Source organism: Perissodus microlepis, chromosome 8, assembly GCF_051167445.1.
Source record: "Perissodus microlepis isolate ML-2025 ecotype Zambia chromosome 8, ASM5116744v1, whole genome shotgun sequence".
Classification (NCBI taxonomy): Eukaryota; Metazoa; Chordata; class Actinopteri; order Cichliformes; family Cichlidae; genus Perissodus; species Perissodus microlepis.
In genome coordinates this window covers 28,127,588-28,139,638 of record NC_140468.1, presented here as the reverse complement: position 1 = coordinate 28,139,638, position 12,051 = coordinate 28,127,588, and the positions used below count along the sequence as shown (strand labels likewise).

The 12,051-nt window shown below is 44.7% G+C and overlaps 1 pseudogene across 1 annotated transcript; it reads left to right on the top strand.

The window, feature by feature from the left end:
• Positions 1-1,167: 1,167 nt before the first annotated feature.
• On the top strand, positions 1,168-10,617 carry LOC146382147 (rab3 GTPase-activating protein catalytic subunit-like; annotated as a pseudogene). The gene is made up of 8 exons (XR_014801203.1): positions 1,168-1,315; positions 1,917-2,018; positions 2,196-2,368; positions 6,164-6,218; positions 6,528-6,863; positions 7,641-7,778; positions 9,389-9,615; positions 10,359-10,617. The product of XR_014801203.1 is annotated as a rab3 GTPase-activating protein catalytic subunit-like (transcript).
• Positions 10,618-12,051: the final 1,434 nt, after the last annotated feature.

Sequence of the window (12,051 nt, the reverse complement as noted above, 5' to 3'; positions counted from 1 at the left end):
CTTGATTACTGGTGAAGGACTACGTCACATGTAATCAAACATGACTCATTACTTATAAAAACCCTTTAACTAAAAGTGTATCAGAAACTCTCCTCTACTGTTTACTCTGTTTATCACCCAACAGTGACCTCGACCCTCTTCAAGCTCCTCACTGGTCAGTTCGAGTCAGGACGGCTGAAAATCCTCAGTGTTTACTGGGTAAGTTAAACTGATCAGTGGGACACTCAGGGACAGAGACCATGATGCTTTGGGGCAGACCAGAGGTTTTACTAGTCAGTACAGATTTCAAACACACCGCTACATACTACATTAAGGTCAGTGCATTAAGTGCACTGACCTTAATGTAGTATTTTTCTGGTTACTAATACACTTGGATCCATTACAAACATACACATTGTTGTGTGATGTGTGAAGACTTTTTATGGCTTTGTTTTTTGTCCAAACAGCACAGAGGAAACTATTTCTAAGCCAAGAGGCTAAAATTCATGCATCAAATGATACGCAGCAGATAAGACGGATGTAATCAAGCTACCGATAGAAAGAACATAGTAAAGGACAAATAAAGTGTCTTTTTTCCTCATTGTTCTCTGTGTGGGCCTCCCACTTCCTCCCACAGTCCAAAGACATGCAGTTAGTGGGGACAGGTTCATTGGGGCTCTAAATTTCCCACGGTGTGAATGTCTGTCTCTGTGTTTGCCCTGCGACAGACTGGCGACCTGTCCAGGGTGTGCCCCGCCTCTCATGACAGCCCCAAGCACTTTACATGTGATGTAAAGTGGACTTTTCTTTTGTTGCCACGTCCATGATTTAGAAAATGTTACACAGATGTTGTCCTGCTTCGCTGTGCTGAAGCGTGTGCTTCATGAAAAGTTTGAATAAGAAAATATCAGGTCAGTAACTGTTTTCGTTCCCTGTAGGTGAGGCTGTGACAGAGCTCTTTAAACTCTGCTGTAGGACTGAGTCTACAGAGGAGATTCCTGGAAGAGGATACGCTGAAGATGAGGGCAAAGGTCAGGTTCCTGGCTTTACTTGTTGAGTGACCATACTGCATTCTGGAAACGTGCGTAGCTTACTGGGAGATCTGGGCATCTGTGCTGACCCGGGCCTCAGTAATTGAACAGAAACTCTTGGATGTGTTTGTCGTCTGTAGAAAACAGTGACATCAGCTCTGCTTTGTCCAAGCTGACCGAGCCAGCAGCAACTGTGCCCATTTCCAAACTGTCCGTCTCCAACATGGTGCACAGTGCCCGGAAGCACATTCGCCGCCATCGACGCATCGATGAGTCGCCCCTTAACACCGAGATACTCAATTCTGGTAAGAGTTAATCATGTAACCTGTTTAAAAGGCATTAACTAGTCGGAGTTGACTAATACTTGACTGAGTTTTAATGGTTTCAGCTCATTTTATGAGGAAACTGATTCTGACAGAAGAGGTGTGGATCCCGTGTTAGGAGACGGTGAGCGTGATATTCAGAGCAGCAGAGACCTCGGAGCGTGTGGTAGTTTGACTCGTACTGATGTGGCTCCTCTGCTTCTTTTCACAAACAGTTTTTCCTTCCTGGTTACTGTTGAGCCCGTCACACTCAGCAGGTCGAGCTCGAGCTAAGACAGCCTTGAATCTTAAAACTACAGCCGTAATTGCATTTATGTCTTAGAGTGCTGGCCACAGATATTGATCCCATCTGACAGCAGCTCAGTAAAGCACAAGAGCGTCATCTTAAACAGGATATCAGGCAGCGTTCTTATTTTTATTGTCTATTTCTGGTCACGTCCTGCTTTTGCCACTGAGCGATCAGCATCCTGTGTTTTATCGTGAAGTGATGACTACGTGAGCTCCACTTGTTTAATTCTTCTAACATCTATAAAACAACAGAGTTTCTAAATGACAGACTTGTTTATTTGTGTTTGTGTCTCAGTATCTGTTTCCAGATGCTGCTGTGGAGAAGTCTGACTGTAAGAATAACACTCAGCTGTCCAACTCCAGTGGGACATCGGAGCAAGAGAAAACCTCTGATTATGTATGTTTGCCTCTTCACCACTCGCACACTCAAGGTTACACTCAGGTCAGGTCCAGTATAAGTTTCAGAGTGAAGACAGGCTCAGTGCTGTCAGTACTTTGTCAGGATTTTTATTAGAATGTATTAAATTTGGTGTCCTGCTGTTTGATTTCATGCTGGTCTTTTCCCTCGTTGTAGAACCTTTCCCACCAGCTGAAGTCAGCCCCCAGTGACAGTCTGACCTACCGTCTGGCTCTGTGTGTGTGTCTGGTCAACTATTACTACGGTGGGCTGCGGGCTGTTGGACACCTCTGGCAGGAGTTTGTCCTTGAGTTGCGTTACCGGTGGGAAAATAACCATCTTGTTTGTGGGTGGGTACCTCACAGGCTCGTGCTGCTTTGATTTTAAAGATGTCACACATATTAACATTTTCATTTTATAGCAGGTAAAATAAGTATTGAACACGTCAGCAGTTCTCTAAGCAAATATATTTCTAAAGGTGCTTTGATGTGAAATTATCACCAGATGTCGGTAACACAGGGACATTAAACACACAGACATTTATTTATTACTTTATACAAATGTTGGTGATGACAGTTCATGGCAGCTTCTGTATGGAGAAACCAGTCCCATCATTGCTCATGACTTTGACCCACTCACCACACAAACAGTCTATAGATCCCGAATGCTCCGTGGATCCTTCCCACAGATTCGGCTCAGGTGATTGGCTGGGCCGTTCCAGCAGCTTTACTTGATTTTTCTGAAACCAACAGTTTCCATTGGCTGTGTTTGTGATCATGGTCTTGCTGAAACATCCATCCTTGTTTCATCTTCATCATCCTGGTAGATGGCAGCAGATTTTAATCAACAATGTCTCCATTCATCCTTCCTGGAGTTATATTTAATGTCTCAGTCCCTTTTGCAGCTTGTTATAAAGTTTTTATGCATAACTTTTCTAAGCAATCACACATTTTTTTGGGAACATCAAAATCATAATGCTCCCACCTCCAGCCTTCAGTGTTGCTGTGGTGTTTTTGGGATGAAGCCACCCAAACACGGTGTGTTTACAGCATTCAAAGAGTTTTGCTCTTAACAAAGGCAGTCGCACTTTTCTCCTCTCCCTTATCTTCCCTGCTTAGCCTCTTGTGTGCTTGTTTAGTCTCGTGTTTTTTGTATTACTTTTCCCTGGAACAGTCTCTCACAGTCTGTTCTCTAAAACCTAAAAGAGGAATTATGGATTGGATCAACTGGTCCCTGAATGCAATTGACACCCCTTTCTCAACGAGAAGTCTGGGCTCGGGTGAGCCTGAGTGCTGAAGATATCTACCTATTCGGAACCATGATAACAGGGTTCTGGCTGATCGGAGCTGGCTTGGCCCTGGCTTATCGAAGAATTAAGAAAGCGGAACCGGCTGTTCAAACCCCCACAAGGCTGCCCGCTGGGATTCAAACGATGGGAAGAGGCGTGAGTTTCTCAAAATGGGCTCATTGAACGCAGCATGGATAAGATCTTGGAGAAGCTTACGGCTGCTGTGAATACTCAGAATAAGACTTCTGAGTGCAAATTGGATCACATCTTGGAGAAGCTCACTGCGGTCGTTGTTAACTTGTTATTTTCTGTTATATTGCGAGAGTACTGTTGCCCGCGAAGGGTTGTTGTTGGTGTGGAGAAAAATGGCGTAACAAATAAAGGCACACACTTACACAGACATATATACACATGCAGATGTACACTCCTCCCCCCTCCCCCTCCAAACGCCTTTGTGTAAAGCGCTTTGAGTGCTCAGAAGAGTAGAAAAGCGCTATATAAGAACCAGTCCATTTACCATTTAACCAGAGGAGTATTGCACTGGTTGGATGGCAGCAGCCATGGAGGGAGGGTGTAATTGTCCCGTGTTATGCTGGTGTTTTGTATTAGATGTAAGCTTACATTTGGCAGCATTAGTGAACATTATACTGAATGTTACACAGGAGTGTCTCAGGCAGGAGGGAGGCTCACTCGGTCCATTCACTGAGCTTAGTGTTCAGTGATCGATGGTCCAGGGGAAAAGCTGTTTTCTTAGCCTGGCTGTCCTGTTTCTTGAACAGCTGCTGTCCAGGATGAGATGAGATTTGATTGGCTCTCCTGAGACAGCGAGTGCTGACCATGTCCTCCAGGGAAGGAAAGGGACAGGCACTATTCTTCTGTGCTGTCTTAATGACCCACCGAGCAGTTAGCATACCAAGCTGTTAGCAGTAGGTGGGGACACACTATGGTGCTGTGGTAAAAAAGCCACCAAGACTTTCTTCTCCAGATGGTTCCTCCTCCTCCTCAGCATCCTGAGGTGGAGTCTTTGACTTTGGACCATGAGAGGTCCTCAGCTATGTGAGTCCCCAGGAACGAGGACACTCGCTGAACACAGTCTGCTTGATGTGGAGAGGAACGTGTTTCCCTCTGCTGAGGTCACATCTCCTTAGTTTTGATGCCGCTGAGCAGACGGTTGTGTTCATTGCAGCAGCCTGTCAGGTTTTTAACCTCCTGCCTGTTCGCCGTCTTCTCCACTGATGATTGTCGCATCATCAGCAAATGTAACGATGGTGTTAGAGGGGCAGGTAGGTGTGAACTCATGAGTGTACAGGAGAGCAGGCAGAGACGCCTGTGGATACTTTATGAATGCAGATGATAATATTCTGCCAGCGTTTCACTGACTTGTTCAGCAAACTTTAAACACACTTCACGCTTCTCTTTTTTTCTGTGGCTCTTGCGCACATATTGTTTTCTTTGAAACAGTCGTACCTGCTGATTCCAGGCCTTTCTGTGGCTCTTCATAACTGGGCCTTGACTCTTCTGATAATTCTTTTCACTGGTCTGTGTGAAATCTTGTGGGAAGCACCTGGTCGTGGCCCATTTATGGTGAAATAATATTCTTTCCACTTTACCAAAAGTGCGCTGGAACCTTCAGTAGTTCTTCTGTGACCACTGCCACCAGCATGTTTTGCAAAAGTCTTGAGAGAGCTCGTTGTTTTTACCCGTCATGAGACGTTTGTTGTGTGAAACCTGAATAATGAGACCATCAGTTGGGACTGAACCAGCTGATATTTGATTTGATATTAATTGGCGAGGTCTGTGACGAGTTACATGACTCTTTGGTGGCAGGACTCCTGGGCTGGAGGTGCGAGTCCCACTGAGTCTGTGGATGTTGTTGGACTGTCCTGGTTTCCCACCTCGGGATAAGCAGACTGCAGTAGCGGTTTCCCTTTCTAAGAAGTGGGACTAGGGGCTGTGCTTGAACTTGGGAATGATACTCCAAAGGAAGTCTGTGACTGGGTCAGTTCGTTAGTTGAACCTGAGGTTGAGGATATATTTTCAGCCCTGGAGCTCCTCTGCCTGCTGTCAGATGGTGACGGCATACAAAGTATCTGGTACCACTGTCCTCTGTGTGCTGCTGTTGGTCCGTCAGCTGTGGAGAGAGTGAAGAATAAGTGATAATGAAAAGTTGTTGTTCTCGTTGAACTCTGTTATTGCTGCTTTATTCGTGGCCAACACTCAGCAGATATTGGCATCAGCCGATTTCAGTCGGGATCTCAAAGGACTTCATGGAAGAGCAGAACCTATTTGCAGACATTTGTGGGACCTCGTTAGACTGTTGACTTGGACACAGACAGAAGACAGAAACACATTTTGAGACCAGAGGAGATGGATCTGTCAGAGCGGGGCCCCCAGGCTGTGGAGTGCTTTGCCTCCATCATTATGTTGCCTTGATTGCATTTATTTTTATAAACAGCAGCTTGAGACTCATTTATTTAGCCTGGCTTTGAACTAGATTTGTGCTGTTTCATATTATTGTGAAGCACTCTGTGGTTCTTATCCTGTGCCATATAAATAAAGTCAAATGCTGGATGTCTGTACTTTGTCCAGCTTCAGCTGTCCAGCTGAGCCGACACTTTAGAATCGGGCTTTGGTGTTGTTGTCAGTCATGTTGGCTCTCCGTCCGTCTCTAATAACAGACAAATGACCAAAATGTAAAGATCCAACTCCAAGTACATAATACCAGGCACAAAAGCCCCTGCAGTGTTTGTGCCGTGCTCTAACTAAAACTTTGCTTGAAATTGTTTAAGCAGTATTTGTTTCTCTGTTAACACACTGGTGTTCACTCATATCCATCTCTGTGCTTCCTAATCTGCAGGCTGGCAGGTGGAGCTCCTGATCTTCGCTGTTGTCTTTTGCATCAGAAGTTCCAGGTAGCCACACAGTGCACAAAGTGCACAAAGTGCAAGGACTAATCGAACGATTTAAAAGACAAAAAACAACATCATGCACATTTGTAGACTTGCAACTTTAATTCCAGTGGTTTATCAAAAGTGTTGTGTTAACTTTGATAATTGGAACGATGTTTAGGTGATAAAGAGAAAAATGAATTCTGAGAGCTGATGCTCAGTGTGATACAGCATCTTCAAACTCCCAAACACCTGTTCATGTCGTGTTGTCTGTTGAACACAAGTAGCAGTGTTATGTTTCCATGTGTGAAAAGAGTTTTTGTTCCTGGACAGATGCTGAATTGTTGTATCGAAAGGAAGAAGGCCAGAGATGAATCTCACAAGGTACCCGAGGGGAAAGAAAAGGAACACAGGGTCTCAGGTGCCTGCCAGAAGAGCCGCCAAGGACCAGAGTGTGCAACCAGTGCTTCCAGTTCAACAAGAGAGATGTCTCAAGGAAAATCCTGGGACTCGTGGAGTGACAGCGAGGAGGAATTCTTCGAGTGCCTGAGTGACCAGGGCGAGACTGAGGCGACACAAACTGAGGGCAGAGCTGAGGGCAGGCTGCACCCCTACAACAACATGACTCTGCTCAAATCTGCAGAGCCTCTCTATGTTCCCGTCACACAGGTCAGAGTCACTGCCTCACTGTGCAAACACATCATATGCTGTTATTTATTCCAAATACAGCATGTTGAAAATAATAGTCGGGGTCACACGGGGTGGAGCCTATCCCATACCATAGGGCGAGAGGCGGGGTTCACCCTGGACAGGTCGCCAGTCGCAGGGCGAACACAGAGAGACAGACAAACATTTATCCCAGGGGTGGGCAACTCCAGGCCTCGAGGGCCGGCGTCCTGCAGATCTCACCCTGTGTCAACACACCTGAATCAGATGATTAGTTCAGCCTCTGGAGAACTTCCACGATAAGGATAAGCTTTATTTGTTGGTTGCCTGCAGCTGAGATGACCTAATCGACCATACATACAATGTACAAACTTAACATTGGGGATACAGGTCAGGCTAACTAGCAACAAAGGATAGCCCTAACCCAAGACATGTTGAGGAGGTCATTTAGCCATTTAATCAGCTGTGTTGGATCAAGGACACATCTAAAACCTGCAGGACACCGGCCCTCGAGGCCTGGAGTTGGACACCTCTGATTTATGCTCTCATTCACACCTGTGGGCAGTTTAGAGTCAGAGTTAACCCAACCCCACTCGCTCCATGTTCAAAGACGTGCAGTTAATAATTAGAACTAAAACAAAGCGGTTGTAACAGTACAGAGGCGACCTTTGTGTGACAAAACCATGAAAGCAGATCTCATATAAGTGGTTCACAGAAATGTCATTAACCTCAGCTGAAGCTGACTGAGTCTGATATCTGTGCATCATGTTTCATTTTCAGGAACCAGCTCCAATGACAGAGGACCTGTTAGCAGAGCAGTCAGAGGTACTGACCAAACTGGGCACATCAGCTGAAGGTACCCACCTGCGTGCTCGGATGCAGAGTGCCTGTCTGCTATCTGCCATGGAGTCCTTCAAAGTGAGTCGGACACACTCTGGGTCAGCTGTCTCCTAAGTTTCTTAGTGCTTCCTGTCTTACATCCACACTTAGACGGACACATCGGAGAGCAGCTTGGGGTTAGTATCTTGGCTAAGGATACTTGGCCTGCAGACTGGAGGAACCAGGGATTGAACCACGACCTTCTGATCAGTACATGACCTGCTAATGAGCTACAGCCACCCGTTAGCCTTCAGCATTAGCCACATGTTGTGGAAGTTTTCCATTAAATAAAGCCTGCAGACGAGCGGTAGCTAACATTCTTTAATCAAAACACAGAACAGAAAACCAAGCTTGGTGGAGAGCCTGCATGATCGTGGGGCAGACGGTCAGCAGAGTCTCCCTGAGCCTAGCATGGCTCTCAGTTAAAAACCTTCTTCAGGAACAAAAGGCAGTGCACAGCTGTTTCACACCTTAAGGTTCACACTCCCTTGCTACCTCCCAGAGTCCTCGAAGAGACAAAAGATTCTTCCTGTGGAGTTCTGCTTCCCCCAACTTCCTTACCAGACTCCCACCATCTGTCTAACTGCATGAGTGTGAGACATGCTAAAATCCAGTGGCACCAAGGCATTATACAATAACATAATATGAATAATACATAAATAAAAGAAATTCTTATACACACATTAGCGTCAGTGTGCCCTCGAGTTGCTACATGTCTGCTAGTTTTACTGTTCAGGATGTTTTGTGTGTGTGTGTGTGAACTGCCTGCAGTGAACATAACTGTGCAGTCACACACACACACACACACAGTAGTCACAGAGGATACCGCTGTGGTAGGGTGACCATAAAGAGGACACTGGGCCCAGTCATGAAGAACTTTAATAATACTGTTAGCTTAAAGAAAACGACGTCTTCTCTGTGCAGTTAATGAATGGGATATTAATGAATTAATAAAAAATGTCATGTAGGCTTTTACAAGTAAACTAGTGTGAAATAAGAGGACTGTTGATCAGCCTACGCTGTGGAAAGCTGTGACTCTGTCACTGACACGTGTGGCATGATGGATGCAGTCATGCTGGGAGAAGCTACGTGAGTGCAGAAACCTCTGATCACCAGACGATCACGTGGTCGTCAGTTTTCAAACAGCTCATTGCAGTTTTATAAATCATCTTCAGAGGTTACTTGAACCTTGTCTTTGCAGAGACCTGCAGATCTGAGGCAGTAATGCAGTGATAATGACCAGCACACAGTGTAAGTCATGCTGCAGCTGCCCTAAATCTACAGTGTTGGTTATTCCCACCATGTCTCTATGTTTCTGATCCAGTGTGGACGAGCTCTTTATTCAGTCTGAACTGGTTTTAATACTAAAATACAATTGATTTGTTATTCATAGATTTTCAGATTTACACAAAAAAGTAAAACATTTGTTGCCAGATCACACGTATTTACTTCCAGTCCTGAACAGAAGGAAATCGTTTTGATGCCTAAATGACATTTTATGTTCAGTGACAGCCTGGTGTGCTTGGGTCCATGAATGCTGTGGTGTCGTGAGTGGGCCCTGTTAGAGTCGTCAGTGCCAGTATGAGGTGTCAGTGAATATATTTACACATTACTTCATTTAAAGTACGAGTTTGTGTCTCTGTCCACAGGCAGCCAACCCCGGCTGTGTCCTGGAGGATTTTGTGCGCTGGTATTCACCTCGGGATTACGTAGAAGAGGAAGTGGTCGATGAGAAGGGCAACACGATGGTGACGGGGACACTCAGTCCCAGGATGAAGATCCCAGGCAACATGTGGGTGGAGGCTTGGGAGACTGCCAGGGTCACACCTGCACGACGCCAAAAAGACTTTTTGATGACACCAAGGAGGCCGAGAAGGTCTGAAGCAGGTCGTTCGTTTTGCCACATGCGTGTTTTAAGCCAAACGTGTTTACTAAGTGGATCACAAAGTGTTTTCATGAATGTTTCTGCTGATTTTCAGGATCAGCTTGTGCCATGGGACCGTTTTGGCTCATGTCTGTTGGAGAAGTCAGTTTAACACAGATCTGTGCTCACAGACATGTTGAAGCATTTTCACATGTTGATGAAAAAGGATCTGATGCTGTCACACACGATGTTTAACTGACACACAGCAGCTCTCTGTGGTGTGATGGTGTTAAATGAAGAACAACTTTAAACCAGCTTCTATTAATGATCCGGTCGGCTTTATGGGAAAGGGACAAACAGTAACTGGGTTAGTTGTTTCCTCACCCAAAGAGGGTCCTGGATTTGGACCCGGGCAGGTCCCTGCCAAGCGTTTGCATGTTCTTCCTGCACATATGAAAGCAGAGCTCGGAGCTCCAGTTTGCACCATCACTGAAAATGTTGGCTGTCTTTTAAAGACATTGTTTATCCAAAAAGAGAAAGTTAAAAATAATGCTCACTGATAGTCTTATGACAGATTTAAAGATCTGGGTATGACTGGTCCCTCTGTGAATAACCATCATAGAGAAAGGTCACCATTTATCTGGAGTCTTCTTCAGAGGCAGCCTGTTGGCTGTGCAAAAATATTCTGTTGATCTGGAAGAGCAAAAGGAAAACAGAAGCCAGGCAAACTAAACTTTTTGGGGGTTTGTCTTTAGGTTCTGCTCTACATGGCGATGCAGAAACCTGCAGACCTGGCCCGTCGCCTCCTGCCCTGTATACTTCATGCAACTATTCTGAAGTTGAAGGAAGAAGGTAAGTCCTCACCGTTTGGTTGAAAAACACGTTTATATGAAATAAAATCAGGGAAAATAACTCTGAGCCCACAGCAGGTAAATTACAGTCAGACCGAAATACAAAAAACTAAAGATATTAAAATAAGTACTAAAAAAATGAAATGCAACCCGAGATGTTAATGGAGAAAAAAAACAGAAGCTGCATGAATAAAAAAGTAGAAATCTTGGACGCTGCCAGCATAATGCACAGGCTTTTGACGGGGCTCGCACACAAACACAAAGCAGAGGATGAAGCATCACCAAATATGTTTCCAAACCAAAGAAGATAAGAGGAAGCATACCTGCGCAGCGGTGGGTGATGAGGAGAGGCCGCAGCGTGTCTGTCTTAAAGTGCAAGTTTGTGACAGACAGGACTCGGAGGACTTGGTCAGAAGCTTTGCTGCAGCGTTCTGAACAACTTGCAGATGCTCCAAAGAGGCTTTACACAAACAAGTAAACAAAGAATGACAAAAATGCAGACGACATGAAACAAATGCATCAATGAATTTCCGATTCTGAGCTTGATACAACGGGACTCAGCTTAGCAATGTTTCTCAAGTGATAAAAACAGGAGCGGACCAGAGATTTAACATGAGCGTCCAAAGTCAGAGCTGAGTCAATAGTAACACCAAGGTTCCTGATAGAAGGTTTGTTAAATGTAGCAAGTGGACCCAAGTTTTCCATAACACTAGGCACAAATCTTTTAGGAGCACAAACAAGGACTTCAGTCTTCTCCTCATTTAGCTGAAGAAAATTATCAGCCATCCAACCTGTAATGGAATCTGTGCACCTATGCAAAATCTCTAATTATGGAAACGTCTTAGGGCTTAAAGGAGATATATAACTGAATATCATCTGCATTGCAGTGATAAGAAATGTCCTTAAAAGTGCTCAATAATTTCTGAAAAGGGAGTAAAGACAACAAAAACAATAAAGGCCCCAAACCTGAACCTTGTGGCACACCATAGGCAAGAAAAGTAGAAGAGGGACTGTACTTAGAGGTAGCCACTGAAAAGGATCGTTCATGCAAATAAGATTCGAACCATTCCCAAGCAGACCCTGATATACCCACCCAGTGTCTCAGCCTATCCAGCAGAATATGATGGTCCACACTGTCAGAGTCAGACAGAGTGTCATTTTACCCCCACCGGCTGATGTGTGAAGACTTCTCTGGGATGCTCGCTCCTGTCACGCTGAGGTGGAGCGTGTCTGAATTTGATCCTGATTTTCTTTTTTCTGACTTTTTTCACACACACACACACACACACACACACACACACACAGGTCCCCAAAAACAATTGTCTAAAAAAGTGGCATTTTTGTCAACAAAGCAAACTTGGTTTAAAATGACAGCAGTTTTAATTTCTAACTCAAACATCCTGTTCATTTGGGTTAGGCTTGTTTTTGTACACAATAACATCAGTTTGTAAAAGGGAAACATTTTAGACATACTGAAGTTGCATCTTAAAAAATGGAATCCTACGGAGTTAAAGAGATTCAGAAGTTCAGCGTTCCAAACACAATCACATTTTTTAAAGAATACCTGGAATATATTTAATTTTTGAAAAGTTTAAAA